Here is a 6001-nt window from a genome sequence, read left to right on the forward strand (position 1 = left end):
CCTAGTTATAATTTTTATTTGCAGCGAGCATTAATGACTAACACAGATTAATTCAATAGTGTAAGATATCTATATACACTCCTCTGCTTATGAACTTATAACTTACGAACTTTCCGACATACGAACACCGAGGACTGTAAGTCCAAATTGGGTTCGTTTGACTCCCGTTTTTCCTGCGCGCCAATTTCCGCCAAGTACGACTTCTGGCCGCTACTCCCGCCGCATAGCAGTGTAACTGCGTACTCACAGCATCCTAGTTCTTTGTACTTGGGTATACCCTTAAAATGATGATGAACAATGACTTACGAACATTTCAAGTTACGAACGGCCGTTCAGGAACGTCTGTGCACACATTTTGCAAAAAAATGACAAATAGCTTTTTGTAATGGATGACATTATCCCCTGCAGTGCAAACTTCTTTAACTGTAAATCATTCGCTCAGGCACCGTGAGTTCTGTTTTGTTCCATTTTTCCTTCACAAAGGACGGTTCTCTGGGGCTGCAGTAAATAACAGTCCCATAGATCCTCTAACACTGGATGTTTCAGCATCTACGTCCAGTAACCTTGACTGATCTCGAGGCTGGAGCCCAGTAAGATGCTCCCTCGCAGAATTTAGCTGACATGCAATATCATTTGACTTCTTACAGCATGAGAGGAAAAAAAACATTTTTTTTCTGCCAAAAGAGGAAAAAAACATTAACAATATTTAATGTTGCAATATATTCAAGAATTTCACATAAACGTCTCATGGTTAAACTGCAGAATTTTAAGGGTAAATGAATATTTCATACACAAAGGTAATTTTCTAGTTTTCTGATCTGCTCAGGCTTTGTAATCTTCCCAGGTGTAAAGCTACACACACAGCGAGAAACATGATTCTTTTCAATTCACTTATGCACTCGCATTGCTTTGCTTGTCTACCAAGCTATGATTAAAGACCCGAATGTTTAGATCCAATTCGGACGGCCTCCCACTCCCAAAATGAGAGAGGGTTCATATCAGCACATGAGGAAGAGATAGAGAAAGGGTGGGGGATTTAAATACTGCTCTAACCCTCCCCCTGTCATCAAACCCTCCGCCCACCATGAAGCGTATTATCCCAGATGCACCCCCACCCCCCCCCCCATGGCGGTCTCACCACATTCCTAATGAGCTGAGCAGCCACCTTGACAGCTTGAACAATGTACCAGTCAGAGTCGGCTGCCCAGCGAACAATATAATTGTCAGTGTCCGGTAAGTTCACACATACATAATGCTGTTTATTTGCCATAGCTGTGTAACCTGCAGAGCGAAGGGGAACTGAATGATTTTTTTAGTTGCAAAAATTTCCCGGGTTTCTGTCCTGTTCTCTTCACCGTTCTGACAATTTGATCTGCTTCAAACTCAGCTCATCCCCAGCTCTTTGTCTCCATTGCAAAATACAATTGTTTTGCAAAGACCTCAATTCCAGTTACAGCTAAGGTAAAAGCTTTTGTTTGAACATCTGAATGTGTTTTATTCTTGGGTAGAACCCTAAACTTTCTCATGTGAATTGATGACTCATTCGTGCGGGACAGTATGTTAGGCTCCTTTTTTTTTAATCAGGATTAGGACGAAGGGGCCAAGCGGTGACTGTAAGCCGGGTTCCCTCTGTTTAAAAGGGGCCGTTTCTGTCTGTACCAGACAGTGCATGAGCTTTGCAACGTCATCAGTAAACATCATACGACAGGCTGCGTGTCACAGATAACAGTCACAGAATCCAATGTCCTCCAGCAGCAGGCCCTGCATTGGAACACATGCATTTCTCTTTTTGCAGAACAATAACATTTGCAGAAATCTACCAGAGCATTTTGAATTCCGGCACGGCCAGCATCGGTTACCATGGTGACTGTTGCACCTGCATGTATGGTCACAACTGCGGTTAAATTGCGTGAAACAGGAGTGATCCTGTGCTCAAAACAGGCAAACGCCTCCCTCCTTCATTCTCACACTGCAAACTGAAGCACGGCTCGCCTCACGCAGCATGCGGTCCTATCCCCCATTGTATATAAAACCATGTGGCCGCCTGTGGACCTCAAACGGTTCACAAAAAGGTCCCCTTTAAACACTCAGGCCAGTCTTACATATCAGCTTATTTCACACGACATGTTTTTATTAACAGTCACATGGCAGCGGGAGAGACTGGCGACAATTGCTGATGAGGGTCAGTTGTTGGATGGACTTTTAACGCACTTTGCCAACTAAACTCTATACGTCTCTGCACTCCTGCTAGCGTGAGGCTCCTTGCGATGCATATTAATCATGCCATGCTAAAGGTACACAGATTAATCAGTAAACAGATGCTAGATTTAATTCAACCACTGTCCCTGATCTCCCATGCATGTCAATAAATGCAAATAAAGAGAAGCTGCTTTAAGGTGATTGAAGTTGTTTTTTGTGGATTTATAAGGAAATTGGTGTCTCTTCTGTACAATGTTGGCTGTGCTTTGGTGATGAGCAGGACCAAATGCAGCTGGGTGAATTCCATGGAACTTCTTGGGTAAGTGGTCAATTCCAGTTTTGGATTTTAAAAAAATCTGGGCCACAGCTTGTATTCCTAGTAAGTCTGGACTTCTGTGGAAAGCATATAAGGGAGAAAAGCAGGCATTTGAATAAAACTGTACTGTTCCAGACTATTGCACTGCAAGTGTGCCACCCATGTGAAAAGAAACCTCCAAATTATAATCAGAGATGTGTGATTGCACAACCGAGTTTAGAAATACAAAGAAAATGAGGTTGGGTACTTTTTTGCACTGTCAGTGATATATGACTTACATTTGAGCCCATGTGCCAAAAGTGCTTATGCAGAATCCAATGTCCTCCAGCAGCAGGCCCTGCGTTGTAACAAATGCATTTCTCTTTTTGCAGAACAATAACATTTGCAGAAATCTACCAGAGCATTTTGAATTCCGGCACGGCCAGCATCGGTTACCATGGTGAATGTCGTACCTGCATGTATGGTCACAACTGCGGTCAAATTGTTTGAAACAGGAGTGATCCTGTGCTCACTATTAAAGTCACCCTGCTCCCATTCTGCATGTGGTTACGAGTCTTTGTTACCTTGGAGCCCATTCATGACATTTGCAGACAAAGGAACATTTGAGATTTCCCTGGCCCACACCAGATCTGCTCAGATTCTACAGAGCTCACCGCTCAGAAGTAAGAATTTAAACAAGGCTACCTTTCAGGGTAAGACGATACCAATTCTGGATCCATTCCGCAAGATGCGAGTGGGCAGAATTACGCAGAACCTTCCCGGGAAATTCCCAGTGGAAAAGAACTATTCTTACATTTCGTGCATGTTGTGCTCTGACTGTATACCTTGCATGTGATTAATAAAACTATTATTAGTTTTATTATCCTACTGCAGCTGTACAGAAAATAATTAACATTAAAAATCTCTGAGATTTAAATTCAAAGGATGGCTAAAGTGGCCTCTTTGTTGTCCTAATGTCAGAGTTTGATAGTATTTGGTCTATGAAAAAATTGTTTGATTTCACTAGAAGAAGCCATACAATTGTCTTGTTCAGTGGGCAGTTGGCCTTGACTGCTACATGTTCTAGCTGTCATGTGACCCCTCGTCTCCTTAGGCATCATGGGTTTTAGGCTGAGACTTACATAACCCCCCCCCCAACAAGCTCAGCAATTAGCTTGCCTGGTTAAAGGTTGAGTACCTTTCTTGACATGATAGTGATGAATTTCAGTTGCCATCAATCACCGCCAAATGGCTGCTAATAGACTAACGCCTCAGAGTCCTTGTACGAGAGCTGAACCTGCCAGAACCAAAACATGCCAAGCAATCTCCTGAGATACTCCTTAGGTTTCAGGATTAACTTTGAGGGCTTTTTGGATGAGGTGCTGGTTAGTACTCCTGCAAAAAGACCCAAAGCTCTCAATTCTCTCAGCATCCAACTGTCATGCTGTAGTCACGATGTAAAAAGCATCTTGGGTAATAATAGTGAGCCTCTCCATATTCCCCACGCTCCAAGACTCAGACTCCTAAGTGTAAATAACACTCAAGGCCTGCACGTGAAAGATATTTGCTATTGTTTCTACTGCAATCTAGGAATGAGTCCAGTCGTTCCTCTTCACTAGCACACCTAGGCCGAGCAGTTTCGATAATGCTAAGTTAGTCTTTGCTTGGACAGTCAACTGCATTGATATCGATGTCTCATGTTCTCAGAGATGGTGTGTTTTGCAGTTTTGTTTGTTTTTGCAGTCATAAATATCATATGCAGGAGTATGTGGGATGGACTTGACTAGCGTTTTCTTGGGAGAAGGAGGTGCTACTTGCTGAACTAGTAAGTCTGCACCTGAACCACAAGCTTTCCTTTTAGTAGACAAATCTGCGCGCTGCACTGGGAGTGGCTGATTCATACATCCCATGAGTTGCACAGGGGTGGGAAAAAATGCGAATGTGATCTTTGTATGGGGAAGGAGATTAAGGATTAAAGTCAGGCAACTAGTGGAAGCCCTTGATGAACCCAGCAGCTTAACTTCAGAGGTGGGCTCAGATTTCTACTTCCTATTTGTGAGATCAGATGCCTGTGAGAGTACGGACCCCACAGGCCAGTGGGTTTCCACACTATTATCCTGCCAATATACTTCTGCTCTTTTACACCACCTGCATGTCTATGCCAGGCTATTAAGGGCTTTATAATAAGCTGACCCAGGTGTGTAGGTGGGGAACTAGAACAATCCTGCAGGTTTAAAATGTGGACCGGTTGAGATTCCAGTGTATTACCAGCACATGGGGTGTGAGGTGAGCGTCGGTACCACAATGAGTGGGATGTCCTGCACCTTCAGGATCTTACAGTGTTGGAGAACGTCAACATGTCACGGTCACACCACAGGGGGACACCTGAGGACCCTAGATCAGGGATCTCTAGCTCCGGTCCTGGAGAGCTGCTATCCAGTAGGTTTTCTATCCTACCTGGCTTCTGATGAGCCACACCTGCTCTCAGGTAAATACCAGGAACAGGTGTGGCTCATCAGAAGCTGGTCTAGATTGCCAAAACCAGACTTGTTTAACTAATCATTAGTTAAGGGGAGGGGCTTAGGTGGACACCAAAGTCTAAGTATGACACCAAAAGTAGAGATAGTTCTGCAGATGGGAGAGATGTGTGACACTTCAGACAGCTGACATAAGACTGAAATGGTTTAAGGGCTCTTGATGTTTTCTGGCAAGGTTACAGTAGCAGCTGGGGGATAGGCAGGGGGGGTATGAAAATCTTCCTTCATGAGTGAAGAATGATAGAGCAGCAATTAAATCGTTTTCAGTCTAAAAGAATCTTACAAAAAAAATTTCCACGCTAAGAAATAAAGGACATGGAATGGTTAGAGCAATAATGCAAAGGACAGTTTATTAATTTCATACTGAAAACAAACATTTGTATCTTCAAAATGTGGTCCAAAGCCTTACTGGACACGGCTTAATATTAGCATTTTTTGTTTTGCTGACATTTATACATCGATCTAGGCTTCCGTGTACCATATGCAGTGGTAGGTTCGTATTGAAAGACAAAGTTAATAGATATTAAAGAGTAAAAAAGCAAAAAGTATCCATGAATTTGTTGTGCTGTGAAAGCCTTTCTTCTCTGTGAGAGCTCTCACTGGAACGCCTTCACCTACCAGCTAACCTGCAACCAACCAATTGCTCCTCATACTATAATATGGATTAAATTAATCTTAAATGATAAATCTACACACATTATGCCATAATTGAAAAGCAAAACCACATTTTTAAGTCTTTGCCTGTCCCACCACTGGCTCCATCCATCCAGTCTTGGTAACCCCTACCACAGGGGTCTCGAACCCCAGTCCTGGGGGGTCGGAGCCCTGTGTAGTTTAGTTCTTTCTCATTCCCCCACAAATGATTCAGCTCAAGAGCTGTGTGATATTTAGCACAAGGAATTGAATCAGGTGTGTTAAGTGAAGGTAAACCAAAAACTGTGCCGGGCTCTAGCCCCCAGGACTGGAGTTT

The sequence above is a fragment of the Brienomyrus brachyistius genome, chromosome 18, assembly GCF_023856365.1.
Source record: "Brienomyrus brachyistius isolate T26 chromosome 18, BBRACH_0.4, whole genome shotgun sequence".
Lineage (NCBI taxonomy): Eukaryota > Metazoa > Chordata > Actinopteri > Osteoglossiformes > Mormyridae > Brienomyrus > Brienomyrus brachyistius.